A 24,157-nucleotide genomic window follows, 5' to 3' on the forward strand; every position below is an offset into this window, starting at 1 on the left:
AAGATCAATTCAGAAAATGTGGATCTGTGCAGCTTTTTCCTGCTTAAATAATCGGTCATGTTTATATAATAGATGTGATTACCAGATGTTTATTTTTAAAGAAATATTGCCAATTAAAAAGTTTAAGTTTAAGTATATAGAATACTGTTCTCATATTAAGTGACCTTTTACGACCTTTTGGTCGATGTAATCTCCCACTTCACTTCAGGTGTATCTTGTCAGAACACTGTAAATATTTCATCGTACAAAGAAATTTTGATGACGTTTCGAACGAAACCTTTTATTTCCTTCACAGGGATATTATGCTCTTTCTCCGTCAGACCTGACTGAAGACAGTCCTTAAGTAATAAGCAATTGTATTTCCAGTCGAACTCACTGAAATGTGAACCATCAACATTCACAATATATCAGTTTTACAATTGATTTTTAAAAGTAGTCTAACTACTGTGCCAAAGGTACTTACGTGAATTAAATAGAAGTTTCAATTCGAAATTCCGTTCAAATTTCCGAGTACTACATACACATTGCTTAGTTTTCACAAGATACACCTGGGTGTCGAAGGTTACATCGACCGAAACATTGTAAAAAAATGTGAGTTTAGATAAGAATAGTAGTTCGAATAATCCAAAAATACGAACAATTATCCTCCTCTAAAAATCAGACTCTTTATATTATCTCATTTGACTCAAATTGAAAATGTATAGAAAATAATTCACCAAGAAAAGCCTATAATTCCCCAATAAGAAATATGAAATCGAAAGATAATATAACCAGAGAGTCCTACGCCAGATTTTTAATCTAAAAACGGTATGTAATGTCATTACGCAAAGTGAAGAAGTGGACCAAATTCTGAAGTGTTGTTCTGTTTCTTTGGTTCTGTTCTTCAATTCAAATTTTAATAAATAAAAATTTCGTTGTTTCCATAGTTTATACTATTCAGACTTGTATGCATATCGTATGCGTTTACTCTCATTTACTCGTATCTCTCTTTTGAGTTCTTCATATTTCCGCGTTCTGTTTTCTTTATCATTTTCCGCGAATCTTCGCGTGTTTTTTTTTCATAAGTACCGCTGACATTGAAGAAAGAATTCTGACTAGAATAAATATCAAAGTAATCAATCTTCGGATTCATACGATATGATTAGGATAACCTTACTTATATATCAAAACCTCCTGAGGATTGTGTAAATATGTTGAGTTTAAATAAATAGTATTATTACATAATGATATATTCACTATTAATGCAAAATGCTATTATGTTATGATTCTTACTCGTCTGTCTTACATGTAAGCTTAAATTAAACATAGATTCATGGGCACAAGTAGACTAAATTCAAGATAAACTAAAGCTCCAAACATCTTTATATGGATATTTTCTATTTAATACACCAATTATTAATATTAACAAAAAAAATATGTATCTAGCCCTATTAAAATAAATATGTAACAACTTTAAACGTTGATTTCATCATCAATAAAATTGGAATGTAGGTTGACCTCGTTTTTGAATAACCAGCTTCACAAACATTAGTTTAGTTATTGGAATCCTTCTGAAATGAGTAATTTCAAAATTTATTTATTTGCAGTCTATAATCCTCAGCTTTGTAGTTATAGTTTCATAATGTTTTGGCCAACACTTTTTCTGACATTCTGCAGGTTGTAAACCGCAGAAGAATAGGAATGCTACCCTCCATAGCTGTGTTCTCACCATGTGTTTCTGGCCGGCCTTGAATAGGATTGAAATCTGAATGTTTACTTGGAAACGTAGAGATTCAACATCTCTATCCACCACGCCACGGGCCCCTGACGATGGTCCGATGTATGGTTGGCCGAACTGTTGCGAAACAACAACTACAAAGATAGCGATGATAGTCCGGAAATAAATAAATGAATAAATTGACAACCTAGTTTCGACATTGGTCACATCATTTCAATTGTCTTGAAACTATAAAAGCGTATAAAAGAAATATATATTTTAGACTTGCTTATATATATATATATATATATATATATATATATATATATATATATATATATATATATATATAATGATAAATAACAGTTGCGATCATATTTGGAATAATGAAGCACGGAAAGTGGGTATTAGATGTCAAGCGAATAAAAAATACTTTCTAGTTCAATAAAAATGCTCCCTGGAAAGGCGTTAACGTTCTACGGGCATTTATATCAATATTTATTTGAATAGTTCCATCGAGAGGTTCATTTGCAAAATATAAAAATTAAATGAACAGAATACGTTGGTTCCTGAATTGCAATCAAGTTTTCGCATGAATGATGCGAAACGAAAAAAAAACAACTCTGAAATACACTTATCTGAATATTTTCGTGCAGGATTCAAAATTTCAGACAAAAAATAGATTGACCAATTCATGTTAAGAGAAAACTTTATTGAAATAATGAGTCTTAAGATAACTATATCCTCATGGACCCTAGGTAGTCCGTACATTCCGCGTTGTTGTGAACACGTGGTTAATTAAAAGGAATAACGCTCTTGGATTGATGATTTTTTTTATGGAAATACAGTAGTATTTTTCAGTGTACATTTGCCAAAATCTTACTTGATTATTGCATATACTGTCAGATGAATAAAAGTGCTTCCAATATAAATATGAAGCAAACTCTTTTCAAGCGAAATCGTATTCTGTGAATTTATTTACGTTTGCATTTTATGAGTTGTGATTTAAGAAAATGTAACTGTACTTAGTGTTTATATGAACACGTGTATGGATTACACGCGCTTACGTCGCAATGTGTACATATAAATACAATATTAAATAATTAATCAACCGTTCATTGTTTAATTTATATTTCAATCAAATAAAAATGGGAATTTGTTGGCGTTCACATACACACTTATATATATATATATATATATATATATATATATACACGTATCTAGCTTCATATGAACGCAATATTCGACATATTTAATGTCCTCTGCGGTTAACATCCCCCATGTTATCAGTTTGTTTCCCAAACAACATATCCTCCACATTTCTAAGTTGCACGATTACTATAGTTTGTTGATAAACAAAAGATTAATTAAATTAATAAGGAATTTCAACGTCCATTTCAAAAGCTTTACTGACTGAGATTTGTCAATTCTTATTTCAGGAAAAAGTAAATACGGCGCGAATGTTTATATTCATGAATATCGCACCGAAATCGTCTGGCATGGTGAGGATATCGTGGTAAGAATTATAAACTTTCTATAGAACATTGCACATATTTTAACCTTGATTTTCGTTGTATTAAATGTTTCATCTTTATTTTAGCCAGAGTTATACAATCCTAGTCATAAACAATAACTTGTGTGTAAACATAACATCAAGCATAAGAGACGTAAGGACAGTACCCATAGGAAAAAAAGAAAATCAGTTTTTACGGTATGAATAAAATGGCAGTTTTTAGTTACTCTCATATATGTATATGTATATTATGTGTATAGCTATATGTATATAGCTATATGTGTATATGTATATAGCTATATGTATATATGTATATAGCTATATGTATATATGTATATAGCTATATGTATATATGTATATATGTATATGTGTATATATGTATATATGTGTATATGTATATATCTATATGTGTATATGTATATATCTATATGTGTATATGTATATATCTATATGTGTATATGTATATATCTATATGTGTATATGTATATATCTATATGTGTATATGTATATATCTATATGTGTATATGTATATAGCTATATGTGTATATGTATATAGCTATATGTGTATATGTATATAGCTATATGTGTATATGTATATAGCTATATGTGTATATGTATATAGCTATATGTGTATATGTATATAGCTATATGTGTATATGTATATAGCTATATGTGTATAGCTATATGTGTATATGTGTATAGCTGTATGTGCATATGTATATAGCTGTATGTATGTATATCAAGATTTGAGGCCCTTTAACAATCTGCCTAAAGAAACTAGTGGAGTTTGTACAAGCCAAGACATTAGAGGATTCCATGAACTCTCGAGTTGTGGCGTCTTATATATGAGAGAATACCACTAGGATACTACGAAGTTCCATTTTTATTCTTCGCGAAATTGTTAGTTGTATCATATTCGTTTTCCTTACCCTTTTTTCATAACTTGTAATTGGGATGGAAATATCAATTATGTTTAATGCCCTGGTCGTTGACTTCCCAAATTTATGTGAGACAACCTCGTGATCGGTCACTTAATATGTAACTAAGTGGGCATAAGACATTCTACTGTTTTCTATAACTATTTTTGCTTTATAAATATCAGCAAAATTTCAATTGTAATCGATATCTTTTCTGCACAACAACTTTCCGAGCAAAATTAGTATACAATAGACGTGGTAAGTCTATTACAAGTCTGAGTTGCTATGCGTATAGAATTACGTTTACCTTCGTTCACATTTCTGAAGTAAGTTGTCGTTTTCTTAATGGACATTTGTCATTGAAATAATTTTCGAATAACAGACATTATGGGTGTAACTGTATGAAGGACAGCGAAACCAGTTATTACGATTGCAGCATAATTGTACGTCTCCAGAAACTCAATTACGTCCCGGTAATCAATAAGCATATTATGAAAACTTGAACATTTTCTCGACTTTGTCGTGCAACAGCTGTAATTTTCCCAAGCGTGTTATAAATGATGAAGTAACTTTCTTATGTGTTTTTTTTATTTTGCCCTCAATGATAAATACAATCTTCTATAAAGAATAGGACATTCTATTATAGACCACGATGCGTATAATAGAAATAATAATAAAAACTAAAATTAATTACCATGCAATCGTTTCAATATTATGAAATTGAGTTTAAGGGTGAGAGCGAAGAACTTGTGTATAACAATTAGTGTCCGTAGCATTAATCGTAATCGGAAATCGTAAAACTCGGATTTTTTATAGGTATCGGACTTGGAATGGAGAAAATTGTGTGTCAATTTTCCGATTCTAAAACTAATTTTTCTTTTTTGTTTTTATATCTTTGATTCATTCAAAAGTTAATTTTGACGGTTTGTATGAAATATTAAATAATATTCGATGTTAATCTACCAGCAAAACTAAAACATATAGGTATAACCCATAAGTGTACATATTGCATGAGTTTATGTAGCTAATTCTCTCCCCATACATAAGAAAAAGAGTATATAGTTTGAGCATTAAAAGAACAGAATCGGCAATTGTTTTGGAATCGGAAATTTTAAACAGAAATGTTATCTTATTCGAAATTTTGGAATTAAAAAAATAGGATTTCATGGAGAATAAAAACGTAAGAAAATGTCATGCCTTAAGTGTAAATTGTTTGTGTTGATTGTAAAAATAATTCTTGGCTAGAATATATCATCATGATTTCGTTTATAATTATTAACTTCCGATTGACAAGGAGCAGTTTAGATATTGATGTATTCAAAGAGAAAGGAATAATGTTTTGTATTTTGTAAATAAGCTTAAATCTGATCATTTTTAATTAATTTCTATTCAGTCGCATCAATATTATAAAATTGGGTTTGAAATATACAAAAAAAAAACAGATCAATTATTAATTATACATGAACGTGTTTTCTGATATATTTTGGCGATTAGACATCGCAAATTATTTTCAAAATATCAATGAAACCTTCCTCCAACAAATACAAAACCTTAAAAACTACAACAGAAGCTTTTGGAACATCGATTGCTAGGAGGAATAACATTCACATAAGAGACCCTCGACTTGATGTCTACAGATTGCATAAATTGGAGCAAATATATTGATGACATGGCCAATGTAACTGTTAGACGCAGTGAGGTGGGCTACCTCTTATGTGGTAGTGAATTACTCATCCCAGCGAGCATCCTATTTAATTTAAAAACCACAATCTGAACAGGCATGGAGAATTGTTTATGCGTCTAATAGTGTTCAAAAAAGAGACCGTACTGCCACATTGTCGCAATGTCGCATCCCTAAGCATTTTTTACAAATACTTTAACGGAATGTGCTATGATGAACTCATAAAACATGTGCCTTCTCATTGCCTATGCTTTCCACTATCCGGACAAGAAGCAAAATCTCACCCTGTATTATTGCTGTTCCTAAATGCTGGGAAACTATCTTCTGAAAACTGGTGCTACCAGATCAGGCTGTCTACTGACTTCCTGAGATGAAACGCACCTACATAGATGTCTTTGTTTTTTTATTCCCTTTTGCAAAACTTAGTCATGTTCTGCGAAAACAAAAACAAAAACAACATTCTCCTCCCCCTCCCCTCCCTCGTTTTCTTTTTCCTTCACCTCCTCACCTTTTTTTTTTTTTTTTTTTTTTTTTTTTTTTTTTTTTGCCTAGTTGGTAGGGCGATAGAACATACCAACTGCCCCCCTGCAGAGGGTAAAAATCCTTCAATGGGACCACCAGTTGACCGTTGGTGGCAACCCGTAATGCATTAAGAACGGGATCCTGGTGGTTGAGTGGAACATGCCTAGGAAATAATAACATGATACTACAACACACCACTTTGGCCCTTACTAGGCTAGACGGGAGGTTGGATAGGCCCGATCCAATCAATCGGTTGGTCATGACAAGCACTAATTCAGACAATCCAAACAAAAACACACTAACACTCAACATAAACAATAAACTGAATTAATAAGCGATGGCTGAAGGGTCAATCAAGCTGGGAAAAAGGTAACCATCAGGAATAATAAAAATACAGGGAAATCCCATACTTGGGTGGGCATAACCATATATTGTGAATGCTTGGAAACCTCCCCATGTTTGAGTATACCAGCTATGTAGCCCTGGAGAACCGAGGCGAATGGGATTTACCCCCTCATAGTTCTTCCCCATAAGGGGCTCCGAGGAGGGTGGGGAGCATGGCTGATGAATTTTTCAAAAATTATTATGAATACCAAAAAATCCAAGAGACCACACACAGAAATTGACTCTGACAGCGACAATGAAGATACAAACTTTCCAAGATTCATCGTGCTAGAAGCAACGTCTAATATACCGTTAACTAAAATGTCACCCTTCATTATCCAAAAGGTAATATCAAGCAAAATAACACCTAAAAATGTCAAAAAATTAAGGAATGGTACCATATTGGTAGAAGTACTAAATAAAAAACAGGCCAAAACTCTACTTCAACTACAAAAATTGCATGAAACAAACATCAAAGCTTATCCACACCAAACACTAAACTACTCCAAAGGAGTCATAAAAAACCAGGAAATCTCCGTCTGCACAACAGAAGAAATCAAAACAGAACTAAAAAACCAAGGGGTCACAGATGTAAAAAGAATCACATTTAAAAAAAAAGGAGAGGTAATATATACAAACACTTATATATTAACATTCAATTATCCTCAAATACCAGAGACCATCAATATAGGTTATGAAAGAACGAAAATAGAACAATACATCCCAAAACCTTTACAATGCTACAACTGCCAAAAGTTTGGACATAATAAAGACCAATGTCTAAGATTCTTCACATGTGGAAACTGCAGTGAAAAAAACCCAGACCACGATGAAGAAGACTGTCCAAATAAAACCAAATGCACAAACTGTCAAGAAGAGCACCACTCTCACTCAAAACAGTGCAAAATATATAATCAAGAGAAGGAAATAATAACAATCAAATATCAAAAAAATATAACCTTCCAAGAAGCCCGCAAAGAAGTCACAAATCGCACCAAAAACTCATATGCCACAATAACCCAACAAGCAAACAAAATGTACAACTACAATGAACTAAACCTTGCTCCAGAAATTGCAAACCTAGCAAAAGAACTAAAGAACATACTTGAAGAATTAAAATCTTTTTTATCAGAACTGAAAATAAACTCCAACAGCCAAATAAAAGTCAGAAACGAACAACCCAGTATAAAAGAAAACGAAACAAAGGAAATCAGAAAAACTTCCATCAATATTGAGGAATCAATCCCTAAAGAAATGAAACCTCCTCAATTATCAAAACGTGAAAGATCCAAGTCACAAACAAGGACAAAAACAGATGTTAAAAATAAACACACAACAACAGAAAAAATGGAAATAGAACAGAACAACAAAAAAACTACCCCCCAAAAACAAAATGACAAACAAAAAACAGAATTAGTATTAATTGAAAATGAAAATAAATTTGAACTAGTTGAAACTGATAGCCAAAAAAGACAGTCAAGACAAAGTAAATCTAAAAGTCCCAGACCAAAACCCAAAAAAAGCCTCTCACCAGAAACAAGAAACAGACCATCCACTTCCAAAAGAAACACCCAAACTAACATCGAAACTATGGACGTAGACATAAACACCAACAGTCCAAAACCAAAAGAAAATATAAACCATGACTAACAAAATCCTACAGTGGAACATAAGAGGATTAAAAATTAATATCGAAGAAATGCAAATACTTATCAAATCCTTATGTCCTGCAATAATTTGCCTACAGGAAACACACTTAAAAGAAAATGACAAAATTAACATAAAACACTACTCAATATACAACCACATAAACAAATTATCATGCAAAGCCACCGGTGGATCATCAATACTGATAAACGAAAACATTCCACACAGCAAAGTGAACTTAAAAACAAATATGCAAGCTGTTGCAATAACTGCAACACTACACAAAACAATAACCCTATGCTCACTCTATATACCACCAAATGAAACAATAAACGAAACTGAATTAAACAATATAATCAAACAACTACCTAAACCTTTTCTACTGTTGGGAGACTTCAATAGTCATAATATATGGTGGGGCAGTAAAAAAAACAACAAAAGAGGCCAAACCATAGAAAAAATAATTAACCAAAACGATCTATGCCTACTCAACAACAAAGAGAATACATATATGCACCCACCAACGGGAACCCTATCAGCAATCGATATAACACTATGTGACCCAACTATATACATGGATTATAGCTGGAGAACACATAAGGATGCATGCGGAAGTGACCACTTCCCAATCATAATAGAAAACGAGAATCCCAAGCCAGAAGACAAAACACCCCGCTGGAATTTACAAAAGGCAAATTGGGAAAATTTCCAAAATACATGTCAATACAGATTAATACCTGAAGCGAATCCTGACTTAGAACACATCACATATTTCAGCAACACCCTACTCACAATAGCCGAGGAGAACATACCAAAAAGTTCCACTACTACAAAATATAACAAACCCTGGTACAATAAAGAATGCAAAGAAGCTATAAGAGCCAGACGTGCAAACCTAAGGAAATTTAAAAACAGTCCAACGAAAGAAAATTTGGACACCTATAAAAACAGCAAAGCCAAAGCACGGAAAACTATCAAAGAATCAAAACGGAACTCGTGGAAAGATTATGTAACAAAAATTAATCAAAACACAAAACCCAAAAAAGTATGGGAGATGGTCAGAAAAATAGCAGGAAAAAATACAAAGAACCCTATTAAACACCTTATATGCGACAACACAAAGATTACCGACAAACAAAATATCGCAAATAAATTAGCAGAACAATTCTCAATGAACTCATCATCAAAAAACCAAAATAAAAAATTCCAAGCTATAAAGAAAAATGAAGAAAAAATAAAAATAAACTTCAAATCAAAAAATGAAGAAAACTACAATCAATTATTCAACAGTGCAGAACTAGAGGAGGCAATAAACAAATCTCCCGATACAGCAGTCGGCCCCGACGAGATCCATTATCAATTCCTCAAAAAACTACCAAAACCATCACTGGACTACTTATTACAAATTTACAATGAGATATGGATAACTAACAACATTCCAAAAAACTGGAAGCAGGCAACAGTAATCCCAATACCCAAACCAAAAAAAGACCATACAAACCCAACAAACTACCGACCCATTGCACTAACTAGTTGTTTGTGCAAAACTTTTGAAAGAATGATTAACGAAAGATTAAATTGGTACTTGGAAAGCAAAAATCTAATTACAGAAAGCCAGTCGGGTTTCAGGAAAAATAGAAGCCCCACCGATCACTTAATAAAACTGGAAACACGCATAAGAGAAGCATTTGCAAAAAAAGAACATCTAATAGCAATTTTTTTTGACATGCAAAAGGCGTATGACACCGCTTGGAAATACGGAATCCAAAAAGACCTGTATGAACTAGGACTTAGGGGTAGAATGCCAGAAATTATCAGAAATTTCTTAACAAATAGAAACTTCCAAGTACGGATGGACAACACTTATTCAGTCCAAAAAGATCAAGAAATGGGGGTCCCCCAAGGCAGTATCCTGTCTGTCACCCTCTTCAACATTAAAATAAACAATATCATAAAAAACATAGACCCAGGAATTGAAAATGCCCTATACGTGGACGACCTACTTATATACTACCAATCTAAATATATACAAACAGCCGAACGCAAACTACAACTCTGTCTGAATAAAATAAACAAATGGGCCATAGAAAATGGATTTACATTCTCAGAGGAAAAAACTAAATGCATCCACTTTTGCAAATTACGAAAATTCCACCACGACCCCAACCTGAAACTGGATAACAAGAACATCCCACTTACCGACCAACATAAATATTTAGGTATTATATTTGATAAAAAATTGAACTTTATACCGCATATAAAATATTTAAAAGCAAAATGCCAAAAGACAATGCAATTGATCAAAGTCCTAGCACACACCGATTGGGGTGCAGACAAAGTCACATTATTAAAATTATACCAAACTCTAATCAGATCTAAAATGGACTATGGATGCTTCATCTATGGAGCAGCAAGGAAGTCCTACATAAAAGAACTAAATACAATCCACCATCAAGGATTAAGATTAGCCTTGGGAGCATTTAGAACCTCTCCAGTAGAAAGCCTCTATATAGAGGCCCACGAGCCTCCACTGATTCTAAGACGACAGAAGTTAGCGCTACAATATTACCTAAAGCTGGTATCAAGTCCAACAAATCCTGCATATCAATGTACCCTTCACCCACAATACACACATCTCTTCAACAAGAAAGAAGATATCAAGCCCTACAGCCTCCGGATAAAAAACCTTCTCACAGAAGCCCAAATGGACATTACAAAAATACATAAATATAACAAATCAAAAACTCCACCCTGGATGATCAAACAACCACACATAATATTAAAATTAAATAAATATCCCAAAACGAAAACCCACCCATCAACCTTCCATGAAGAACTACTTATCATCCAGAATACATACAAAGAATATACACAAATTTACACTGACGGATCAAAAGATGGAGATAAAGTAGGATGCGCAGCCATCCACAAAAAAATAAAACTAAAGAAAAGGCTCCCAAACGAATCTTCTATTTTCAGCGCAGAAGCAACAGCCATAGATTTGGCACTGAATATAATAACCAATGATGACCATCAAAAATATATCATATTTACTGACTCACTTTCAATACTCATATCTCTAAAAGAAAAAAAAAAGACAAACCCACTTATTACAAAATTGCTAAACAAAATAGATGCCATAACCATGAAAAAAAACATTATCTTTTGCTGGATACCAAGCCATATCGGCATATACATGAATGAACAAGCAGATAAGGCAGCAAAGGAAACTCTGCAACAAAACCACATAAGTGGAAAAATCCCCTATACAGACCTAAAGACTAAAATAAACACATTTTTGAAGAGAAAATGGCAAGAAAACTGGAGCTCATGCACCAAAAACAAACTATTCCAAATAACACCAAATATTGGAACGAGAGACACCAAAAAGTTAACAAGAAAGGAAGAGGTAGTAATGACCAGACTGCGAATAGGTCACACTCACATCACCCACTCACATCTACTAAAAGGGGAGGAGACACCAAACTGTATAACGTGTCAAGAACCCTACACAATACACCATATACTGACAAACTGCATTGACCTTGAACAAATCCGAACAAAGTATTACCAAGAAAAAAATCTGAAAACAATATTAAACAAGATTGATCCCCAAAAAATTATCAATTTTCTGAAAGAAACTAAAATATACTCAAAAATATAAGGAAAGACCCCCCCCACAAAAAAAAAAAAACCTTAAGAAGAACAAACCAATATTTAACACAACATAACGAACCTTTCGGCATTAAATGACCCCAAAGTGGTTGATATGCCGTAAAACAAAACAAACAAACAAACAAACATCTTCTGAAAAAGTGTATCCCCTGGGAATTCTGTGTCTTAGAAATTTGTAAATAAAATGGTATTCATAACAATAACAATTAAAATAATTTCGTAGTTCCATAAGTATATGGAGGAAAACCTCATTTTTATAATTATTGAAAACAAAAAGTGAATAGAAAAGGAAATACAACAAATTAAGAGTGAATAAACGCAGGACTGACTGTCACAAGTGAACACCCCCGAGCATAACCTGTGCTACGACCTCGATAAGGTGCTAAGATACATAGTCTTCCGGTTTTTATAATAAGTGAAAGATTTCATTTTTATCCGTAAGATGGACACCCTACAACAATAACAAGTATACTATTGAAAGAAATAGTAATAAGTTACAATTATTACATGGAAGAGCTGGTCCCTTCTCATGTAAGTGAGACATACTTCATAAGTGAAAATGATATTAGGATAAGGCTAGAATCGAACCCTGTAGGCAAGTGTTAAAATATAATGGAAAATAGAATGTTAGAAATTCAGTCCATTGTTAATTCTATTAGAAATAGTTAAACATTGTTTATGTCGGAAAAAGAGTCGATTGCCCATTTTTTTTCGAAACCTGGATATTAAATATGTGATTTAAATGAATGCACAATATGAGTTAACATATATTTAAAAAAAAGGTTAGAATTAGAATTGAGGATTCATTGTTTGCCAAAAGTGTGTTGGACGGACATGTGTAGAAAACTTGATATAGTCACGTTGGTCGACTATACATTTCTTAAGTCATAAAGAAAGATTTCTCAATATAGGAATCTGAGGGTTCGAAGTTAGAGAGTTGACGAGAGAGGGTCAGTTAGGAAAGATCGAGAGGGGAGCCCCTCAGAGAAAAATAGACCACGTAGATCCAATTTTGAATTCCTGACATCACCGTTCGATCTATTGAATAATAAAGGAACAATCTGTTTGTAACTGTTTGTCTTGTGTCGTTATTCCTCACAACCCAAAAGGTAAATGTGTTCTAGCATCATTTTGTAACGAACCTAGTACAACCCTTACAAGTAATGCGTCTTCTCCATCATAAGTGAAATATCTCCACCCCTCTATATGTGGCAATAAGGATCATCCCAGTCTGATATAAATGGATCCCACATTCTCATCACAGCCTCATGATCTACAAAGAACTGTTATAAATGGCTTTTCCTCAGTAATGTCAGTAACATCCCCTGTTTGAGTCCCCGTTATATGTGCTCCGTTATACATATTCCGTTAATGTGCCTTCATTCAATGTGAACCCCTGCTACACAACACAATACTCATTACATTAATCGTCATAGTAATAATTGTTATCATAATCCAGATTATAATTATGATTGGATGGTTTGGTTTTGATTAATAAAAAGCTAATCGACACGTATGAAATACGATATCAATATTATAGTGGGTTTTGTACGAAAACTATGTGAACACGTCGATTGAGATGCAAGTATAATAAAAAGTCCTCGTCAATTTATTATTGCTTAAACCTTGTTAAGAATAAAGAATAGTAAGCCACCTTTACAAGCAAATTAGGATTGCATCTATTCCACAAATATAGTATATGTAATTCATTATAATAAAAGTATATATGCATGCTGTGCAATATACATACGAATCTAAACTTACTAATTTCTATCAAAATCTACTTATATAAGTACATAGATACCCAATTATATTATTTACACACAAAATATATACCCATCCTATCACACAGCAATTAATATACTAGACTCAATCATCATTGCTAAGTAATAAAGACTTCATTTAAACTTTAAGTTTGTCATTTATTTTGGCGCTTATAACTGTTGCTATCCTTAACCATTGTCCAAATTAATATTTTTATTGGTTTTTGGTTTGAAGAAAACGTTACTGCACTAACTAAAACGTAGCTGTGCAACATAATCCCCAAAAACTTTCTAGTATTCAACATTTCTGAAACTATGATTGAGACGCTGTTGAAAAATATTGGTTTTAAGTTCTTATTATAACCCTGATTAATATATCAAATTTATAAAACCCACTATGTATATTTGTCTGTCTATTTCTGTTCTATATTTTAAAACTCTAATTTTCGAGGTCGTAGAGCTGTGATAGGGACCTTAACGGAACGGATCTTTATAGGTCGTTTTAATGAGTCTTTAGCTGATTAAAATAATTTTTAAGGCGTCAATAAGGGGGTAAATTAAAAAAGAAAACGTTAACATTTTGTACATTTCACTTAGTTTATTTTAAATCCATTCGTATGTGTGTCACATAAATAGATTTCAATGCTACAGGTCTGATTTCATTTTCAATTCTAGGTGGTGGACCCAAATACTTTCTTTTGCTTTTAAAATCCCGGCTTAATAATAATAATAATAATATAATCGAAATCTGGACAATTTAAAATATCCTATTTAATGTATTTTACGACAGGGCAGATATATATATATATATATATATATATATATATATATATATATATATATATATATATTATATTATATTATATTAGTCGTGATTTCCAAAGTAAAAAGTAGTTTGGTTCTATCAGTTAGAATCTAAACAGAAATAAAAACTGAAGCATTTAAAGCTGTTAATGTTACCACTGTAAAACGCGGCACGTATATGAACTTATTAAAAAGAAGTAAAATATACAAAATGAATCATGATTTTTTTACAATGTTACCCGATTATTGACCTCTTAAAATTTTTTTTAACTGGCTAAAGTCCTATAAAACAACAGTGCATAGAAATTCAATCATTTCAGGCCACTAGCGCTTCTCTTCAACATTTCGTTTCAGAATTGAGATAGTTTGAAAATATAGACAGACATACAAACAAACAATCTTTTATATATTAGATATATACGTACTGCTTGTATATACACAGTGTTGCCTCGTAGGAACATATTGCCGGGCATGGGATTAGACACGTACTATTTAAGATACGCCGACTATCCGAACTTGTTACGAAAAGTGGCTACATTTTGAATTTAGGGAAACAGAAAATATACCCATCTTAATAAACAAAAATTAGACGTGAACAGACTGCCATAGTTTCAACAGGAAATAACTTTCAAAGCTTAAATAAATAACCTTACTCTATGTTTTAAATGCAACTGTTGTAAACTATAATAAAAGGAAATAGACTAAAATAAATATAAAGTAAATTAAAAATAAAGTAAATAAAAAAGAATTAAAGAATTTTTAAACAAAGAACGATTAAACTGATTCTATTATAACATCAATCAGATTTTTAAGATAAATCTTCTGTAATGAATAATGCAAATGCGGGTACTCATTGAATGTAGCTTATATTTAAATATAAAGTATATATAGAAATCATGCTGGAATCAAAGTGTATTATAACTAATTTTAGTATGAACCTTAATTTGTTAAACAGTGTACGTTTTGTACATTAAGAAACTTGTGACCAAAAATAAGAAACAGACAGGGATACGGCATTATTATAATATATGTGTGTGTGTGGATGGTGGAAGGGACACACTTATTCATTGCGACGAAAGAGGTCCATGAATTCAACCTGTTATACTCTGCTTTTAATGCCTTTATCGCATGTGTGATAAAAGACTAGCCCTGCCTCCACAATCTAAACAGGTGACGAGTTGAGCAAGCGCTGCGATTATTCGCGCTCTTCGAAGATTGGCCCGAAATCATACATTATGTTCGATATTTAAACATATTCGGTATTTCCGATTAAATTAGTGGTTTTGCTATTTTTTTTCGAAAAAAAAAGTCTGCAAATTCAGAAACAATGGGTTGTTGTGATCACCACTTATCAAGGCCCGGAAGCCACTCAGGGATAATGGTTATTGCAAGTACATTACAGTAAATGGTGATAAATATGCAACGGGATTAATTAACAATTGCATGTAGGCTTGTATTGTCAGAGTTTTCCCTTTCATAAGTAGACTATCGACCAGGACTGAAAAACGTCGACTAGCCCATGAATAGTTGTGTGCCAGACACCAACTTAGTAATTGTCCACCCCTTGCATATATATATATATATATATATATATATATATATAAGAAAATAACGTTTGGCTTAAGATTCTTTTTTGTTGTTTAGATTAAGTCTGAGCGATGACGACATGTTTGCTGCAAGGCTAAAAATTAAAACATTGTCCAATAGCTATTACGTTATGCATGCATATTCATTATGCCGTCGTTTGACCTCAACCTGGCAATTGGATTTTTTTTTTATATTTACACATTTGCATCGATCTGCCCCGCTAAAACTCAAATATAAAGTTTTGCCTAGGTTACAAATGCTTTATATATAAGGTTTCATATGTGTGTAGCAAAACCTGAAAGGAGTTTGGTAGGATTTTTTAAAAGAAATATATATATATATATATATATATATATATATATGCATACATAAATATATATATAGAAAGAGGTTTATATTTACTATAATCTTTATACATAAATATTACACAATTATAAATTATTAAGAATATCTGCTTGAATATAATTAAACATAATAGTAAACTAAAGATGATTACCTCATAAGAAAACCGAAAAAAACAATTAAAAAATTATTAAAATCTATATGTAAAAGAATAAGCAAATTACCTTGATCTGTTGCCGATGAATGCAATTCCAGAACCCATCTAAAACAACGTTGTATTTTCCTTTTAAATAAAAGGAAAAAGAGGTTTTAATATGTATATCCATGCAAATTTATAGTAGTATAGATATATCTTGCATGCATTCTGTTTTACTTGCGTCGTGAGGTCAGAGGGTCCGTGTAATGATAATTTAGGAAACCTTTTCTTTCCTCAGACATATCTTTGAATTTTAAATGCACAAATTATGACATAATATATAAATGGATGTGTGTATGTCTGTCTCAATATTTTCAAACTCTGTCACTACCGAAACTAAAAATCGCAGAGCGGCGCTTCTTTTAGCTAGTTTAAAAAGGTTTGGGAGGGGTTAAAATGGGTCAAGATTGTACGATATTGTAAGATATGTTGTACATTTGTTAGTTTTATTTTAGTTTTTAATTTTTATTCCGTTTATATGCGTGCCATGTGTGTACAGTTCTAAGGTTAACAGCTTTGAATGATCCAGTTTTGCTTTCGATTGCGATTTCAAATGATAGCATACATTAACTTTGATATCCCGACTCTATAATACTATACAGGAAATCTGGATAAATTACAATATCCTATTTTAGCGTTTTTACGACCGGGAAAAGCCGGGTGCCCCTCCCCTTTACTAGTCATGGAAATGTCTATAGATCCACAGAAAAGGCTTGTTTTTAATCTATAATATTATTTATACTTTATAATATAGGCTTGTGGTGATACTCAACATATTTTATTTTAATTATTTTATCTTATAATTTTTTTCGTATATAAATAACTAATTCTCATTGGATAAAATTATTCATGATTTTAGCGATCATATAAAAACGGTTGATATTAAATTGTGATAATATATATATATATATATATATAAGGAAACTAGATCATATATTCTAAACATGTTGTTGTTCTTGTGATTAATGCAGGTTGTGATTGATTGAAACTACTGAAAAGCCATTATTTAATATACTGTTTCGTTTTTTAATGACCGAAACATTTTCATGGTAGACAAATGATGATCCCTGAAATAAAATTAGGGATATTGTTAATTCCAGAAAGCAAATTGATGCAGCGATTGTAGGTACGTAAATGACTTACTGGCTAAATAGTTTTGTAACAAAAGATTAAATGTTTGTTTATATAGTTGTAAAGGGTAATACACTTTCAAGTCTCTTTCTCGCTCGCTCGCTCGCTCTCTCTCCCTCTCTCTATCTACTGGTGCTACCAGATCAGGCTGCCTATTGGATTCCTGAGACGAAATGCACCTACATCGATTTCTGTTTTTGTTTTCTATTCTCTTTTGTAAAACTTAATTATGTTCTACAAAACAAAATAAAAACAAAAGCCCCCTCCCCTTCCCCCCTCCTTATTTCCTTCCCTACTTCCCGGTTGACCCTGTCGGCAGAGCACTAGAATACGCCGACTGCCCACCTGCAGAGGGTAAAAGTCCCTCAACGGGGCTACCTGTTGGCCGTGGGTGGCAATCCGTGATGCCTAGGAAAATGATCCTGGTGGCTGAGCAACCGATGCCTAGGGAAAATAAAGGTATCTGTAGCAACACTCTAATTTGGCCTTGTACTAGGCTAGACAGGTGGTTGGAGAGGCCCGATCCAACCAATCGGCTAGTCATGTCAAGCCCTAACACTTACACTGAAAATGTCAATTATAACATCTAAAAAAAATAAAATAAAAAAAAAATAATCCAAAGATAATACATTTCATTACTACAAACATAGTCAAACCAGTTAAGTGTTAGAAGGCGATGGCAAGGGCCAATCAATTGATGAGACAAAAACCACACAACTGCTCCCTAACTAACGTTTCTATCAAACTGGTAAAGAAGAAACTAAAGGAGGAAACAGGAAATGATGGAACGAACTCAATCAATTGAGTATATCTCTTTTGTATCCCTGGGATGAAAGGGCGAATGGGTTTCCCCCTAACATCTCCCAATTTCGGGCTCCGAGGAGGGTGGGGAGCAAGAGAGATGAAAATCTAAACAAACTTCTATGGATATAATAAACCCAAACAAAAAACCCAGAAACCAAAAGAATACTACAAAATCGAAAAGAACCCACTCTGACGTAACCAGCTCAGACAGTGAACAAGAATATAACTATGAAATAATTGATAAAGAAAAATATCCAAGATGCATAGTAATCGAAACCTTAGAAGGAAAAAAGATCAGCGATCTATCTCCATTCTTAATTGAAAAAATTCTGTCTCAAAACAGCAACCCAAAAACAGCAACAAAAAAAATGAAAAATGGCAATCTACTTGTCACAGTCGACAACTATAAAGACGCAAAAAAACATCTTAGAGATGGAGAAATTCCATATCTATAAATGCAAAAGTTATGCTCATGAAAGACCAAACACATCTAAAGGTGTTATAAAAAGCCATGAATTAACCTTGGCTACAGCAGAAGAAACAGAAAATGCCCTAATAAAACAGGGAGTAATCGATCACGTCCGAATAAACATAAAAAGGAATGGTCAAACCATACCTACAAAAACCTACATACTAACTTTCAATACACCAAAAATTCCCAAAGAAATAAAAATCGGATACACAATAGAAAAAGTAGAACAATATATACCAGCCCTTCTGAGATGTTATAAGTGTCATAAATATGGACATAGCAGAGAAGCATGCAAAGGACAGAAAGTATGTGGAAAATGTGGCTTAAAAGAACCTAACCATAATGATAGTGAATGCCCAAACGAAACGAAATGCTCAAATCGCCAAGAAAAACACCCAGCATACTCTAAAATATGCAAAATATACACAAAAGAAAAAGAAATAGCCGAAATAAAATACAAACAAAACGTGCCCTTTCCTGAAGCAAGGAAAATAGCAAGCTCTCGAGAAAAAATAAACACTTACGCAGATATTACAAAAACTTCAAACACAACCCAAAACCAAGACCTACTTAAACTAATCTCCGAACTCAAAAATCTAATTGAAACTTTAAAAACTAACCAAAACGAAAACAAGAAACAAATACCAGTATCTTCGAAAACTCAGCTAAATGATCTAAAACAAGTCCCAAAGAGCAAAAAAGAACCCGAACAGCAAAAACCACAAATAAATCGTGAAAGATCCCAATCATGTACAAGGACAAAAGTAGAAGATAATCACACAATATCTAGAAAGATGGAAACAGTACGGGAAAACACAAATCCTCTTTCCAAAAACCAAAGCAAACAAAAAACAGAGACAATATTAATCGAAAATGAAAACAAATTGGAATTGATTGAAATCGAGAGTCACAGGAAAAAATCTAGCTCCAAAACAGAACTGACCAGGAAGAGAAAATGGAGACTGAGGAACCAAGCAGTTCAAGTAAACACGAAACAAAAAACACTCAAAACACAACAAATCGATAGAATAATAGATATAAAAACCTAAACAAAAACCAAACGAAAAAAAGGAAAAAAAATAAACGAACTTACTTATGGAAATGAATAAAAACATCATACAGTGGAACTGCAGAGGCATCAAACCAAACTACGAAGAAATCAAACATATAATAGCACAAAATGACCCCAGCATAATCAGCCTACAGGAAACTCTTCTAAAAGAAACGGACACCATCAACTTGAAAGGATACCACATCTACAATCAAACAAACAGATCACAAGCAGATAATCGACCCATAGGTGGCACTTCAATTATAATAAAAAACAGGTACCACATATAAAATTACAACTCCAAACAAACCTACAAACAATAGCAATTAAAGTTACACTTCACCGACCAATAACTATTTGTTCACTAAATATTCCACCTAAACATAAACTAAATAAAATCGAAATTGAAGATCTGATAACACAACTCCCCAAACCTTTTCTATTAATGGGGGACTTCTACGCCCATAACAAAATGTGGGGAAGTGAGATTATTAACCAAAATGGGAAAATCATTGAATCATTACTGGAATCACCCGAAGTAATTATATTTAACGACAAACACACACACATACCTTCACCCAGGCACAGGAACGACATCAGCTATCGACCTAACACTATGCTCCCCCACAATATTTATGGACTTCCAATGGGAGGTACATAACGACCAGTGCGGCAGCGATCACTTCCCAATTTTTCTCAAAACCCAACAACTTACAACAGAAGAATCAAAACCAAAATGGCGAATTTATAAAGCTAACTGGACTGAATTTAGCAAACTTTGCACAAATCTAATTAATCAAGAAAGAGTTAACAAACCAGATCCTATGTTAGCTTTCACCAATACACTAAACGAAATAGCAATTAAGACAATCCCAAAATCTTCCACCAAACCACACCCAAAATCAACGCTATGGTTCACAATAGAATGTAAGCAAGCAATAACCAACAGGAAAAATGCTAAAACACTTCAAACAACATCCTACAAAACCCAAACTTTCAAAAATACCTACAAGCACGAGCAAAAGCACGCTATATTATAAAAAAAACAAAAAAGAAACCTGGCAAAACTATATTTCCAAATTGAACAACAACACGCCATCCAAAAAAACATGGGAAATAATAAGAAAAATAACTGAAAAAAACTTGGAACACCAATAAATAATATAAGTACACCAAATTGTAGACAAACTATAGACAAAAAAAGAAATAGCAAACATAATCGCAAATGAATTCAGCCAAAACTCATCATCCAACCACTACTCCCTCAAATTTCAAAAATACAAAAACAACGCAGAAAAAGAAAAACTCAATTTCACATCCAATAACAAAGAATACTATAACACTTCTTTCACTATAACAGAACTAAGAAATGCAATTCATAAAAGTAAAGGTACAGCTACCGGTCCAGACGACATCCACTATCAATTTCTAAAACACATGCCAGACACATCTCTCAACATTCTCTTACAGATAATTAACAAAATCTGGTGGACTAACAATTTTCCAAAACACTGGCTCGACTCCAATATCATCCCAATTCCTAAAGCAGGAAAAGATCACTCCAACCCTACCAATTACCGTCCTATCGCCTTAACAAGCTGTATATGCAAAACAATAGAAAGGATGGTCAATACAAGACTAATGTGGCATTTAGAAAAATATAACCTCATTTCTACACACCAAAGCGGATTTAGACAAAATCAAGGTACTAATGACCAACTTATTCGGCTAGAAACATATATTCGTGACGGTATAATAAGAAACCACCACGTGGTCTCAATCTTTTTTTATATCGAGAAGGCGTATGACACCACGTAGAGATATGGAATCTTGAAAGATATTCATAATATGGGAATCAGAGGAAACCTAGCAAAATTTATCCAAGAATTCCTATCCCACAGAACATTTAAAGTATGCTTAGGAAATACAACATCAGACCAACACACACAAGAAACAGGGGTACCACAGGGTAGCGTACTATCTGCCACCCTTTTTTCTACTTAAAATCAACGGTATAATCGAAAATGTTAACATGGGGTTCGACAAAACACTATTTGTTGACGACTTTTCAATAACTTGCTCATCACCAAATATACCAACTATTAAAAGACAAATGCAACATTGCCTTAACAAAATAGATCTTTGGGTTAACCAAAATGGATTTAAAATGTCCAAAAGCAAAATCACATGTATCCACTTTTGTAGGAAACGAAAATACCACCTTGACCCACAGCTCAAACTAGATGGACAACTAATACCAGTAGTACAACATACCAAATTTATAGGGATCATTTTAGACAACAAACTAAACTTCAAGGAGCACATTAACAAATTAAAACAAAAATGCTTTAAAGCAATAAATATCTTAAAAATAGTATCAAAACTAGATTGGGGAGCAGATCAAGCTACAATGCTCAAAATATATCGCTCACATATCAGATATAAACTGGATTATGGTTGTGCCATATACAGCTCTACTTACAAATCCTACAAAAACAAACTACTAACAATACAGAATCAAAGTTCAAGACTTAGCCTGGGTACCTACCGAACTTCTCCAATGGAAAGCCTTCACGTAGAAACCCAAGAACTACCCCTGCACTTAAGATGGAAAAAACTAGCGTTACAATACGCAACAAAACTACAAACCAACCCCGAACACCCAACATACAAAACTACCTTCAACTTACAATGTACAAACTCTTATTCAAGGAAACCAAAAAGTATACCCTCCTTTGGACACAGAATTAAAGAAATAATACATCAAATCAATGAAAACACCGACAATATAATTACTCAGAAAACAAACGACAGACACCCATGGACATTACACAAACCAGAAACAGACATATCACTTATTACTTACAAGAAAAACATTACAAATAATATAACAAATAGAAGCAACTTTGGAGAACTAAGAGAAAAATATGCAGAATACATAGAAATATACACCGATGGGTCTAAAACTATAAACAGAACAAGCGCAGCATGCACAGATGGACAAAAACAATATCAAATAAGACTGCCCAACGAGGCTTCAATATATACAGACGAACTGTAGGCCATCAAAATAGCTCTCAAACACATCAAAGACATCAACGAACAAAAAGCCATAATATATACAGACCCGCTATCCTGTATCATGGCCCTTGAAGTAAAAACTAAACACCCTTTTATCACAGAAATTATACAAGAATACATTGAAATAACCGAAAAAAAACAATAAAAAAATTATAATAGCCTGGATACCAAGTCATGTCGGCATTCCAGGAAATGAAAAAACAGACAAACTGGCTCAAGAAGCCACAAACCACCAAATGGAAAAAATTAAAATGCCACACACAGACCTAAAAAGAAAAATCAACGAATATATAGAAAACATGTGGCAAGAGGAATGGAACAAATGCACTGCAAACAAGTTGCATGAATATCAACCAATAATTAAAAACGAAAAACAAAAAAAGTTTAAAGGAAGAAGAGAAGAAATTGTACTAAACCGAATAAGAATCGGACATACAAAATTAACTCATTTTTACCTAATCAAGGCGGAGGAAACACTAAATTGCACACTCTGCAACCAACACCTAACAAATGAACATCTACTGACAGAATGTAGAAAACACAAACACACTCAGAAGAAATATTTTAAAACAACAAACCTTAGAAAAGTGTTCCAAGAAGTGGAACCCCAACAAATCATAAACTACTTAAAAGAAACAAATGTATTCAAACTCCTATAAAGTAAATAAGTAAAATTCAGTTTAGAAAAACAAATCTCTTACAACTAAAACAATTTTTCGGAAAACCTAAAACATTTTGCTTCAAAAGATAAACTTTTTCAAGAAACTTAAAAAAATTGTTACAAGAAACTGAAAATCTATTATACCAACAAAACTTTTTTGGCATTAAATGACTCTTAGAGGTTGAAATGCCGTTAAACAAATACACTCAGTCACTCACTATCTATCTATC

General features: G+C 32.9%; 1 protein-coding gene across 1 annotated transcript in view; it reads left to right on the top strand.

The window, feature by feature from the left end:
- Positions 1 to 24,157, top strand: part of LOC145283595 (uncharacterized) — a 3,312,299-nt gene that overhangs the window by 585,898 nt on the left and 2,702,244 nt on the right. Inside the window, exon 3 of the mRNA XM_080132527.1 lies at positions 3,136 to 3,212. The gene's annotated coding sequence lies outside the window, so the exon portion shown is untranslated. The remainder of the gene's footprint in view (positions 1 to 3,135; positions 3,213 to 24,157) is intronic.

Source organism: Euprymna scolopes, chromosome 8 (assembly GCF_053919585.1).
Source record: "Euprymna scolopes isolate OS-2025 chromosome 8, ASM5391958v1, whole genome shotgun sequence".
Classification (NCBI taxonomy): Eukaryota; Metazoa; Mollusca; class Cephalopoda; order Sepiida; family Sepiolidae; genus Euprymna; species Euprymna scolopes.